The following is a 13991-nucleotide window of genomic DNA, read 5'->3' as shown; positions in this document are numbered from 1 at the left end:
GCCATCAACCGCTTGAGACTCCTATTGACCATTTGTAAAATCACTGGAGGTTGCATTTCCATCTTCCATCACTTTTGATCTTGTTGCATAATTCGAACTTTTTTGGACCCACTTACGGATGCAATCAAAACGAGGTAAATCGATCTGCCATCACACTGTCTCTAACTGGCACCAACTTCAACAGGCCATATCTCACTGATCTCAACTTTGTTTGACATGTTGTAACTTCCTAAAGACTTCATTTGCCACATAGAATGCATAGAAACGCGGCTAGGCTTCAAAGATCTCAGATGGCACATTGCCCAAAGTGGCCCAACAAGCACATAACTCGTCCCCGGTGAAACTTTGATCAGCAATATCTTGGCATCTAGGACTCCAAATGAGGATTTGAAAGACCAATAGGCTCCATATGATGAGCACTTCAGGCCTATACATTCACTTCACCTCTGATGCCCCATCTGCAATTGCCCAATCCGATACGCATCTACAAACCCTTCTAGCTTCAAACCCAAATATCTTGCACTCTGTAGCTCTGTTTGATGAGCCACCTGAACCTACTCCTTCAACACTTCAAGTTTCAAATATCTAGGCCAAAAATCTACCATGTGATCATGCTTCACATGTCACGCTGTCAGGCCCTTTCTGTAGCTCATCTAGTCTAGGAAACCACATAAAGCATACATCTCCGTTGCCACTTGCTTGCCTAGGCCTTTCATACTTGAGCTTGGTGTGGAAGCGACTGGAGTCTCAGATGGACATAGCTAGCGAGAGAAGGGAGCAGACAAGAGAGGAGAGGAGAGGGAGAAGAAAACACACAAAAATTGTACAATGTAAAGAGAGGATTCAATTAGATTTTGATGAGCTTTATAAAGGCAATTACAAGCATAGGTTCACACTTTGTCCGCCCAAGTTGGACTGACCCTTCAACCAAGCTTGGCATAGGCATCATCACAACGCCCCCTTCAAACTAGATTCTCACTCTCATGACACACAAAGTTTTAGGTTTACTCTCAACCATGAATTTTTGCTATACTTGTAAATTGTGAGTTTTAGGTTTTCTCACAACCAAGATTTTAGGTGTGCCCATAACCTAGCACTACCAATGACGAGCGCAAAGCATGGAATTGGAGCTGATCTCTTGAGATAGCTAATTCCAGTGTTAGAAGATTTTAGCTACTAGTGTGAGAAGATTTCAGATAGTAGACTGGACAAAAATCAGAAACTAGAATGGAATTTGGATAGTGGAATAAGAATCAGACTTATGTACTGGAAATAATATTCGGATTCAGATTCAGAGTACTGGACAAGAAGTAAGTGTAACTGGAATATCTTCCATGATTGGGATTACAGATAAAAGATTACAGTGAATATGATTTACAAAGAGAGTACAACCGACAACAACTGCCAATGATTCTCAAGTACAAGTGTAGCCAAAGTGCTAACCCAAATGATAGCAATTGCCAACCCGATTACAATGTAATGGGTCCTATTTATACACTTCGGGTTTACTATAGTAATTACCATAGTAATTACTAAGCAATTCGCTACCCATCTCCTAAGAGGACGTTCCCATATAGTAAAACCATCCAGCCATCTACATCCAATATTGCTTGATTCATCAGAGCATTATTATACTCAGTCACTTTATTCTGCAAATCACTCTGCATACTTTCCATCAAAGACTTCAAATTTCTAAATCAAAAACAGCATTGCCTGCTGGATTTAGAATTTTAGCCAAGCTGTTATAAATGTATTTGTCAATAAGAGAAGCCTTTAGAGTTGTATGGCAAATCAACAGGGAGTTGAATTCCACCCGCTTCATTTTGAGCATTGTTTCAGTATGTTCTGCAGCTCTCAGTGCTTCATTCGTTTGATTCTTGATGATCATTATCTCAGATTCAGCCTTAGATAGCTTCTTGTTTAATAGCTCAATAACCCTCTCTGAAGGAGCTTCAAGTACTATGTGTTGTATATTTTTCTCATCTCGTGCTTTCTGGGGTTTTCTGAATTTGATCTTCAGCCTCCTTCAAGTTAGCTTTAACCTTTTTCACTTCATCTTCTGACCCAGAAGCCTCTATCATTTGTCCCATACAATTGACAATGGTATTCCAAGAAGACTGTATGAGGACTGAACATTTGTCCTTTACTGTAGCTGGATCAGAATCAGTAGGCTCATACATTGCTACTGGAGCCATGTTAGGTAAAGTTGCATAATCAACTTTTCGTAGCAGAAGATGCCCTTTCAGTGGATGGGTCTGCATTTGCTGCAACTTGTCCTGTTTCACCAGGTGCAGAATTTGGTTAGTATTTGGAATAGAGACTCCACCTGGCAAAGTTGAAGAAGCTGGGCCTTTGCCTTTGTCCACTTGGCCCTTGCCTTTGTCCACTGATTGGTCTGCTACCTTCTTAGAAGTTAGCCTTGGCCTGATCTTTTCCAGGACCAGTAGCGACTGTACTTTGTCCTACTGAACTGGCTAGGCCCAGTATTCTGAGCAGGTTGTTTCTCAGTTTGGCTCACTATATCTTTCTCAGTATTCACAGACTTGACTTGGATTCTATCTGCCTCAAAAACGCACTGCTTTTCGTCAGTGTAGTCTTTGGCTTCTTCGAACTGCCAGCCTGTTCTTCAGTGGCTTTCCTTTTCAGATCTGTTGAAGTAGTCTGACTGTCCGTGCTTTGTCGTCTGAGGACAGATAATGTTCTTGGGCTCAAAAACCGGCTTCTCACTCCAAGCCTTTTTTACCTGCTCATGAACATCTGCAGCAGTGGCCCAATACAAACATTGCCAAACATACCAAGCTTTAAAAACATTCTAGGATTTTAGCTTGGCAGTTTGCTGGAGCACATTGTGTGACAGGATTTGACAAAGGTTAATAGAAACCTTTGGATCCAATGTCTTGGCCAATAGCATAGAAAAAATTTTCTCAGATACATACGTTGGATTGTTCTTAAGGCTTACTGCTTCAGCCACAAACCTGTAAGCAGTGGAAGCTTCCAGTCCTGCTACTACTGGAACACCTTGACCACTTGCCTTGCGCTTATGCTTAGCCGCATCCTCCTCCTTCACGGCTATACTTATCTGCTGTGGAGTTTCCACACATGGTTTGGGCTCATTGGGTATCCGGAATGCAAAAGCTATGGTCTCTGATGTAGCCGACACCTTTCTACCATTCACCATGGCACTGCCATCTTCAGCATTGAAAGAATCAAGAACCTGCTTTATGATGTCTGTGTCAAAAGCAATTCTTGTGGCTTGCAGAAAAACTCGGAGATCCCATAGTTGCAGAAAAGTCATTGCTTGGTCAGTGAATACATAACGTTGGATTTTACTGTACGGTATGATGGTAAGGCTTGCCTTTGCAGCAACAACTATGGCTTGGGTTTCCTCAAGAGACTCCTGCATCTTGTCTGAGCGTTTCCTTCTACCCATACATTGTGAGGACAATGAAACAGGTGAAGGAGAAGAAGACTTACTTGATGCATCAAAGTCGTACCTTGGTGTCACTAGCAAGGCTAGCTGACATTCAATTGTCTCTTCAGAGGTCGAGGTCAGCGGCTGTAGCGAAGAAACCTCGGAGCTCGGCGATGGCAAATGATTAATAGGAGGAAAGCATCGCGCAGGGGATTTGGGAGGAAAAATGCCAACTCTCCTGACTGTTATACGTGTTTGCACCATAAAAGCTCCACCACTCGCCGCTCCTAGACTTGTGTGCATCGCTGATGTTGTGGCAGACATGCATTGGACAAGACTACGACCCATCCTTGAAATGATTACTACTGGCATGCCATCTAACCGTTGGGCGCTTAAAAATTGAAAAGTGTCTTCCCACTGATACTGGACTGGTTTCTAGTTTGGCTTGATCATACTAGTACTGATTCTAAGATCAGTCTGGTCTGGTTCCACTTGTACTGGTTCTGAAATTGAAACTGGTTGCACATGAAAAAGACCAAAAATATCTGATTCTGGTATCTCTTGCTCAGCAGTTCCCAGTTCCTTTGTACCTTGTTCTTGCCCATTCTCTCTAGCTTCTGAATAATAAAGCTTGATCTTTGCACCATTATATACTCCTGGCAACAATAATTTAGATAAATCTTTCAATCTGATGGTACCGTTGGAGAAGACCCAGTCTACCTCAAATGGTCCTACCTAGGCAATCTTTAGGTTTGGCTTCTTTGGACCCAGTCTAGACTCATATAGAAGCACCAAATCTCCTTTCTGAAATTCTCGCACCTTAATTTGGAGATCATGCCAGTGCTTCCTTTGTTGCTGAACAATTTCTTGTTCCAACATAGCCCGTTGCCTGAGTTCATCTAACTCCACCAGTTCATCTAGGCGCTTTTTCAGATTGTGGTTGAAGTCTAAGCCATACTTCACAGCCATTCTTAGACTTGGGATCACAAACTCCATATGAACCACAGCTTCAGTGCCATACACCATTCTGAATGGTGGCATTCCAGTAGTGACCTTATAAGCTGTCCTATATGCCCATAGAGCAGTCTGGAGTTTCAAATCCCACTGGTCTGGTTTCTTTTGCACCACCTTAGTGAGAATAGTCTTGATTGTCTTGTTGCTACTTTCAGCCTGTCCATTACATTTGGGATAGTAAGGAGTAGATTTCCGATGCTTGACTGAAAGCATATCCAATAGGAATTCCCTAGTGTCATTGATAAAATGTGTTTCTTGATCTGACACAATCTCTACTGGACATCCATATCGACAAACAATATTCTCAAATAGAAACCTTGCAGTTGACTTGGCTGTGTTGTCAGGAAGAGCCTTAGATTCAACCCACTTAGTTACATAACTAGTAGCCATTACTATGTACTTGTTCTTCCTGGGGGTAACCTTCTTAAAAGGTCCCATAAAATCTAGTCCCCATTTCATGAACACTCCCAGTGGTTGTACCAGAGTCAAAGGAGTCATATCTGCAGCTGCAGGTCTACCCATTCTTTGGCATATGTCGCAAGATTGACAAAAACTTCTGACATCAGCAATCAGTGTTTGCCACCACATACCAGCTTGCATAATCTTCTTGTAGGTTACTTCTTTGGAAAAGTGTCCACCAGATTCACCATTATGTGCTTCTGAAATCACTTGCATTCTTCCTTCCATAGGGACACAACGTCGAAGTATACCATCCACACCCAGTCGATAGAGTAATCCTCCGATGATAGTAAATTTCAAGCTTTTTATGATCAGAGCTTTCTTGTGGTTCTGCTTCCAGTCCTCTGGAAAAGCACCTTGGGACCGAAATTGATAAACATCGTACCATTCAGGATCAACTGATTCTCCTACTTCTAACTAAAATAAGTCAGCGTCCACTGGTTCATCTCTTAAGGGTGATTCTAAATAACCTTCCGTACTTCTTGAGAGAAAATCAGCTCCACAATGATTCTTGCCAGACTTATGGAAAATTTTGAATTCAAACTCCATTAGGAACATCATGCATCTTATCAGCCTGCCTTGAATAATGACTTTATTAATCAGAAATAGAAGAGCCTGATGGTCCACATAAAAATGGAACAACTTTTCCAACAGGTAATGCCTGAACTTTGTAGCACTGAAAACCATTCCAAGGGCTTCTCTCTCAGTAGTTGTATAGCCTTGTTTAGCCTGACTGAATCTCGACTAGAAAAATAAACCGGATAATCAGTCCTTCCATTTGGCTGAGCTAATATTGCCTCCATTGCCAATCCTGAAGCGTCTACATGTACATGGAAAATAATATCCCAATTTGGCTGCCTAAGGATTGGTTTACTGATAATGGCCTTTTTCAGATTCTGGAAGCTCTCCTCACATTCAGCAGTCCAGTTGAACTTACTGGTCTTCTTTGTAAGCTCATATAGTGGTACTGCTTGAGAAGCAAACTTATGTACAAATCTTCTATAGAAATTCATAATCCAAGAAAGAGCTCAACTCTGAAGCATTTATGGGTGCTCTAGCTTGCTGAACACACTAAATTTTGTCATTGGCCATCTCTATTCCGTTTCGGGAAACCACATGTCCCAGTAGCTGTCCCTTCCAAACTAAGAAAACAGATTTGAATGGATTCAAACAAATCCACTTCTCCTGACAGCGTTTGAAAACCGTCTCTAGGAATAGTAGGTGCCGTTCCTCATCTGAATCGACAGTAAAGTCATCCATAAAAATGGCGAGGAACCGATGAAGGAATTCATTAAACATTTCCATTATACACCGCTAAAAGGTATCTGGTGCATTGCATAGGACAAAAGGCATCACCAGATACATGAAAGCTCCCCACTCGGTGATGAAAGTGGTATTTGCTCTATCTTCAGGAGCAATCTGTAACTGGTTATAGCCACTATAACCATCCATGAAGCTATACATTTCATATCCTGCGATCTCATCAAACAGCATGTCAGTAAAAGGCAATGGAAATGGATCTTTGATAGTTTGGGCATTGAGTTTCCTATAGTTGACACAAACTCTCAATTTCCCATTCTTCTTGGGAACAACAACTGGCCACCTCTGTGATGAACCCATCCTTGAGAATATTATCAATCTTCTCTTTGACCTTCTTTGCATAGTTGGGGTTCATCCGGTATCTTTGCAGTCGTACTAGCCTAGCGTTTGGCTTCAACGGTATTCGGTGCTGACATACTTCAGGATCCACTTACTTCAGGTCTGTATGTTCCCAGGCAAACACGTCTTTATAGTTCTGGAACATCCTGCGTGCCTTCTCCTTCATTACCGGGTTGAGATGCTTGTTGACCTTGATCATCCTAGGACTATCCTGCGATCCTAGGTTCCACTCTTCCACTTCTTGGTCATCTGGAAGCAACCAATTAGGCCCGCCTCCTTTTCGTTTGGTGGACTCTTCAGCATAATCCCAGGATGGTCCATTCATTTTTGAATCAGCATTCTGATCCACTGGGTGCTCTTCAAAATGTACTGGTTCCTCTACCATACCAATATTAGCTGATTCCACCAACCTTCCAGTTAGCTGAACTGTTCTTTCCTTTTGTTGATTTCAGTAAACTGATCAGGGAATGGCCTTTTTTGCTTGTCAGCCTGCTCTTTATTCAACAAGATTGCATTTAAGTCAATCTCTGCTAAAGGGAATATGTTCATGGACGCTAACATTCGCTCGATCTTCTTGGCTTTGTACTTATGACATAACTCCTTCGGCCTCAGTTCTTTTCTCTAGATCCTAGTATTGCTTGTCTAGATTTGAATTCTTTCACTGTCTCCTTCTATGGTTAATGTTTGGTTTGCATAGTCATGAACAACATGTGTTGTTCTCAACCATGGGCACCCTAGCAGCATCCCATATGCCCCTTGCACATCCAGAACTAAGAAACTGGTTTTAAATTTTTACCTCCCAACTCTTATCTGCATATTTTTAATCATACCCGTCGCTTGTATCACTCTATGATCTGCCATTCGCACTTTAAATGGTGCTGGCTTCAGATTAGTGATACCCATTCTCTGTTGGAGATGAACTCCCATTATATTGACTCCTGCTCCTCCATCCAAGATAACACTTGAGAGGTTCCCACTGCTTCCTAACCTTGTAGTTCACCTGAATAAGTGGAATTTCATCATCTCGGACGGGCGTCAGGTCCACTGTTCTGGCCTCCGCCTCAGCTTTCCTGCGCTGTCTGATAAAGTTGGTCACTTCAGGCAAGGTTAGTTTGATATCCTCCAGCTCTACAGTCAACTTCTGTATTCTATCACAGATTTTCACATGAATTTCTTCTCTCTCTTGGTCAGACTGATCGGCTGAGCTCGAAGAACTGATATCTTCACACTGCCATTCCTCTTTTGCAGCACTTCCACTCCTTCCATCAACTCTCAGTTCATCAGCTAGTCCTTGTACCATAGCCAGCATGGTATCATGTATGGCTGGTACTAACTGATTCTTATCAGTTGATTGGGCTAGTATCCTCGGAATGACTCTAGCTTCAAAACTTTCTGGCTGCTCTGGCAGCTTCTTGGCTAAATCCTCCGTGATTGTAGCCGCTAGTTCCCTCTGCTCTTGCCATTCATCTACCACCTTCTCTTTACCTTTGGCCTTCCAAATTTCTCTTTGTTGAGCCCACTTGCTGCTGGTATTATTGATTGGTATTTCTGAAGTATCTGAAATTTCTTTAATCAATACACCCTTGCTTTTGGTGACTACCCGTACTAGGACTGGCTCTGGTGCCTTAGCCTCAGTAGTAGTAGTTGCAGGTGCATCTGGGCATTGGGATGCAAAATGGCCATACTTCCCACAAGTGTAGCAATTCATGCTCCTATTCTGGAAGTTGCCACATCCTCTGCCTCGGCCCATACCCGTTTGGAATCGGCCACGTCCCTGACCAGTACCACTGGTACCTGGTCTCTCCTCTTGAGCTACTTTGACGGGTTCTACCTTCACTAGTTCAATATAGGCAACCACTGACAGGTCTTTGCCTTTCTTAAAGTGATGAATCTTGATGCCAGAATTGTTCCATAATTGACCAAAAGCCTTATAGTAGGTACATTGTGGACATTCATTGGAGATATGGTCCTTGGATTTACATTTCGAACACCAAGTCTCCATCTTCCAAACTGGATTTCTAGTGTGGCTAATTTTGGCAATCTGTCTAGCCATTTCTTCAATTTTCTTGGTCCAAGATCCCTTCTTTGAATTCTCCTTGGATCGTTCATTAGAGCTACTTTCAGAGCTACTAGACACCTCACTGGAATCAGAACTTTCAGTAATAGCAGAGCTACTGCTACTCGTCCTTTGCTTCTTGTGACTCTTTTCCTTCTTGGCCTGCAGTTCCAGCTTCAATGCCCTTTGGACCAGATCATTGAATTTCTTGGTAGGAGCTGGTACCTCTTGCTCCCTAATATTTTTGCTTCTGAAACCATTCAAAAACCATCCCCTCAACCTCTTCTCAGATGGCGGTTCCTGTAACTGCCTGGTTAGCTCCTTGATCTTTTCCACATAACTTCGCACTGATAGATTCCGTTGTTTGATCTTATCTAGTTCACAGAGGATATCTTCATCCCCTCTGTTGTCGGAATATTCAAAACTGAAGGATTTAAGCAATTTGTTGTATGATCTTAGCTAGCAGGCGGGGTAATGGTAATACCATTTCCTCATTGCCTCTTTCAAGGTTTGTGGAAAATATTCCCCCCAATTATCTTCATCAATATTTTCAGTTTAGCATACTGCTCAAAAGCCTGTATGTGAACGTCTGGATCATCCTTCTTACCTCCCTTGAATATTGGAAAAGAATTTTTCAGGGAAGCTATGTAATCATTCCGATTACCACTGATCCTGCCACTTCTCTTTTTGGATTCAGAATGGCGCTTGGAAGGCTTCTTGAAATTGTCAGTGTAAGCATCCCAATCAATCTCTGTCTCTGTCTCGGTGTCAGTGTCTTCTTTGGCATGTCTACTAGAAGTACGATGACTACCTTTACTTCCCTTTGTACCCTCATCCCCCTGCCGGAACCGAGAACTCTTTGAACTCTTGGCTTTCCGTGCTTCTCATTCTGCCCGTCTCAGTGTCAAGAATGACTGGATTGCTGTGAGTCTTGCGCCTCATTAGCCTGACTATGCTCCTCCTGAGCCTCAGTGTCAGTCATCTTCTCTTTCTTGGGGTCAGCTTGGGGTCAGACTCTCCTCCTGACTCCTCAGGAATAGGGTCCACATGAATGGTGGATTTCCGGCCACGACCGGATTAAGGTGCCATTGATGAAAACTTCCAACTGGGAGAAGATTCTTTTAGTCAACGAGCTTCAGGTCGAGGCACCGTGATTGCCAAAATGAATTGGAGCTGATCTCTTGAGATAGCTAATTCCAGTGTTAGAAGATTTCATCTACTAGTGTGAGAAGATTTCAGACAGTAGACTGGACAGAAATCAGAAACTAGACTGGAATTTGGATACTAGAATAAGAATCAGACTTATGTACTGGAAATAATATTCAGATTCAGATTCACAGTACTGGACAAGAAGTAAGTGTAGCTGGAATATCTTCCATGATTGGGATTATAGATAAAAGATTACAGTGAATATGATTTACAAAGAGAGTACATCTGACAACAACTGCCAATGATTCTCAAGTACAAGTGTAGCCAAAGTGCTAACCCAAATGATAACAATTGCCAACCCGATGACAATGTAATGGGCCCTATTTATACACTTCGGGTTTACTATAGTAAAGACCATAGTAACTACTAAGCAATTTGCTGCCCATCTCCTAAGAGGACGTTCCCACATAGTGAAACCATCCAGCCGTCTACAAAGCATGACACGAATCTCGACGACGTCAAAAACACCGGGAGTCGATGCACGCCGCAAGCCGGTCAGAGTGAAGCGAACAGGGGGCACCACCTAGCTTTGAGTGGCTAGGAGGCAGACAACGGTGATTTGAAATATCAGGGACTCTCTTGCAATTTTTTGTAGCAACCTTATTTCTAGCGAGGTGGAAAATCATGGTGATAGAGAAATAGAGGGGGAGATAGTGAGCCTACTTGGTCTACAGATGACTCATTGACAGGAAAAATTGCTAACATGAGTGTGTGTGTGTGTGCACGTATGTCGCACGTGTTGACGGGAGCAAAGAGAACCCTGAACCCCGACGGCCTCTACAACACCGGGGGCCGAACGGCGTGCCTCGAGCCTGTCTCACGGTAAAGCGAACAGGGGGAACCACCTAGATTTTAGTGGGGCTAGGACGCAAACCACAATGATATGAACACCGCAAACTTACACACGGAGAGAGAGAGAGAGAGAGAGAGAGAGAGAGAGAGAATATTTGCAAATGATTAAAACCCTCAGGGGTGTGAGGGAGAATTACTTTTTCAGTATTTACAAATGGAACGCCGTGGTGGTAGAGAGGTAGGGAGAAAAGATGGTGCAACCTACTTGGTGCGCTCTCTAAGACGACTCAATTATTGGGAAGCTTGCTATCAAGAGTGTGTATACGCGTATGCATCGACCATTGGAGTCGAGGGATGGATGTGGCTCCCTTCGCATGGTGCAATTCCCAAGGCAAACCCAACACACAAGCCCCCTCTCCGTGATGGTGATAGTGTCAAATCTTCTCACTACACTCCACCAAGTGCTGACTTCTCATGAACTCCCCCCCCTCGATAGTGACCTCTCAGTGCCACTTAATAGGTGTTGACTGCTTGGATTATGGTAATCCCAGTGTGATTAGGGTAAGCTTAATCGGGGAGACAAAGCAAGTGATGGGCCCGGTGTGGTTGACCCTTGCTTTGTTTTGGGAGGTTATTAAAAGATGAGAATCTCTAGGTGGGCCTTTGTGACCATCACCTAGAGAGAGGAAATTTACAAAGTGGGATTTTACAATGGCTTGGTTGAAAACTGAATAAATGATGAAAATACCCTATAAATTCTTGAAATTGGCATCGTGGTTGCTTGTTACCGGCAAATGGTGTGCTGCCGGTGCGTCGGTGTAGAGCGTACTTCTTTTCAGGGTCGGCCGGGGCATGCCTTCGGCGCATTTCTCCTTTTTGTTGTTGGCGGGCGTGCTTTGAGTCCTCCTTCTTTTTTGTTGTCGTCATAGTCGTGGAATCCTTCGTTTTTTTTGTATTTGTAGTGCGTATATGCGTGTATGTACGTATTGGTGTATGAGTGGGGATGTGTGTATATATATGTATATGTGGGTGCGCATGCGTGAGTGTGTATGTGTGTGTTTGTATGTGCACGCAAGCGTGCATGGGAACGGGGGAATGTATGCAATATATATATATATATATCTATTTCTTTTTTTTTTCTCTTTTCGATTTCTGGCGGTGAAGACGAGGCAGAGGTTGGGGGGGGGGGTGAGGATGGTGAAAAGGGATGAGGGTGTGTGTGTGTGCGCGTGGCGCAGCGGGTGTGGGTGCATGGCGCAGCGGGTGTGTGTGTGTGTGTGTGTTTGTGTGTGGTTGCGATAGTGATGCAGGGAGCGCGAGCTCACGGTGATGTGGAGCCGGGCATGGTGCGCACGAGACAGGGCGCGAGAGAGAGTGAGAGTGGAGGGGGAGAGGATGAAGGGGGGGGGGAGTGGTTCCCACCAAGGGAGGAGAGGGGAGAGAGAGAGAGAGAGAGGGGTTGGGAAGAGATAGGGTAGAGAGAGGATATAGTTGGGGAGGATGTGGTGAGGGAGAGAGGAGGGGAATGAGAGAGATAGGGAGTTGGAGAGGTGATACTTGCCCTAAGGCTGCCATAGCTAATTCTAAGAGAGAGGGAGAGAGCTAGGTGTAGATAAGAGGGGAGGGGGGGGGGGGGGGAAGAAAACAGGGGGTGTGTGTGTGTGTGTGTGTGAGGACGAGAGGAGGTGGGGGTATGGCCCGCAGGGGTTGGAGTGTGGAGAGAGAGAGAGAGAGAGAGAGAGAGAGAGAGAGAGAGAGAGAGAGAGAGAGAGAGAGAGAGAGAGAGAGAGAGGATACTATCTAGGAGTGTGGAGAGAGGAGGATGATGAGAGAGAGAGAGAGAATATGGGCGGGGCCGAGCAGTAGGAGAGAGAGAGAGAGAGAGAGAGAGAGAGAGAGAGAGAGAGATTGTATTGTGGTGATAATGGAGGGGTGTGGTCGAACTGGCGGCACCCTACCGGTGGTTAACCTTGGGGGGGGGGGGGGTATGGTGAATGGTAAAGGCCCTTTTTTTGGGCTTTTTTCCTTTTTGGTAACAAACCCTCCCTTTCTTAGGGTGTGGTTTTCACGGGCATGGTTTCGAAAGCCGGCCATCATTAGCCCTCCCATCTAGCTAGAGGCATTCATGCTTCTAGCCCTTCCTCTGCATCTTCAGCTGTGGAGTTAGAGGGTTCTCCCTCTTCTAGAATGCCTAGCATGAATTCTGGATCAAACCTAAGAGAATACCTTTTCCGTATCCATCCATTGACCTTGGTCTTGTGAATTCTCCCATATGCTTTCATCAGCTTATAGCTGCCGTTGTCATAGCGTTTCTTGATGATGAATGGCCGTTCCTATCTGGGTTGAAATTTATTGTCCTTCCTGGTGTCGAATCTGTTGTCGTATCTTAGCACTAACATACCTTTTTCCAGTCCCTTTTGTTTAAGCCATTGATTGAAAGTGAGCCGACGTCGTTCTGCCTACGCTGCATAGTGATTGATTGCTTCTTCCCTATCTAGTTGGAGTCTCTCCAGATCCAAGATGTGGTTTTGGAGATTTACAATTGGACGATGTATCTGGCTAGCCAAAACTCGTAAACTGGCTATCTGTACCTCAATATGTAGAATTGCCTCCTTCCCATAAACTAGATAGAAAGGGGTGAAACCTAGTGATGTTCGGAACGTTGTTCTGTAGGCCCAAAGAGCTGCCATGAGATGTTTATCCCAGTCCCCTGTGTGATTGTTCACCTGCTTTGTGATGATTTTGCAAATCATTCTGTTTACCTTCTCTACCAGACCATTGCATTGTGAATAGTATGGTGTGGAATGTTGGCGTGTGATGCCTAACTTCTTCATCAGTTCTCCCACCAAATCACCTATGGATCCTGGTCCTCTATGTGATATTATCTCAAGAGGAGTGCCAAAACGGCAACAGATATGCTCAAAAATGAACTTTTCTACCTCTTGGGCTGTGATGCGGGTGGTGGCTGTTTCTTCTGTCCATTGAGTCATGTAATCTACACCCACTATGATGTACAGTTTACCTGATTGGGCCCTTGGTAAAGGACCAATTGCATATATTCCCCATTTCTCAAAAGGACCATATGAGATGATAGGAGTTTGTGGCTAGTAGGTTAATGTGCGATCGTTGGCCACTTGACAAGCCTTACATGTTTTACACCAATGGTGTACATCCCTGTTCAAACTAGGCCAAGAGTATCCTGCTTGTAGAATCCTCCTACTGGTGATATCTAGAGCAAAATGACCACCGCAGACGCCATCATGGAAACTTGAAATTACCTCCGTGATCTCACTGGAGGTTGGCACCCGCCTAAGGATTTGATCCTTGCCCTTACAATACAAGTGGTTGTTTAGAAGGAGGTACCTAGTAGCCTTCCTTACCAGCCACTAC

The sequence above is a fragment of the Adiantum capillus-veneris genome, chromosome 10 (genome assembly GCF_014529385.1).
Source record: "Adiantum capillus-veneris isolate H3 chromosome 10, ASM1452938v2, whole genome shotgun sequence".
NCBI lineage: Eukaryota > Viridiplantae > Streptophyta > Polypodiopsida > Polypodiales > Pteridaceae > Adiantum > Adiantum capillus-veneris.
This window is presented reverse-complemented; position numbering follows the sequence as displayed.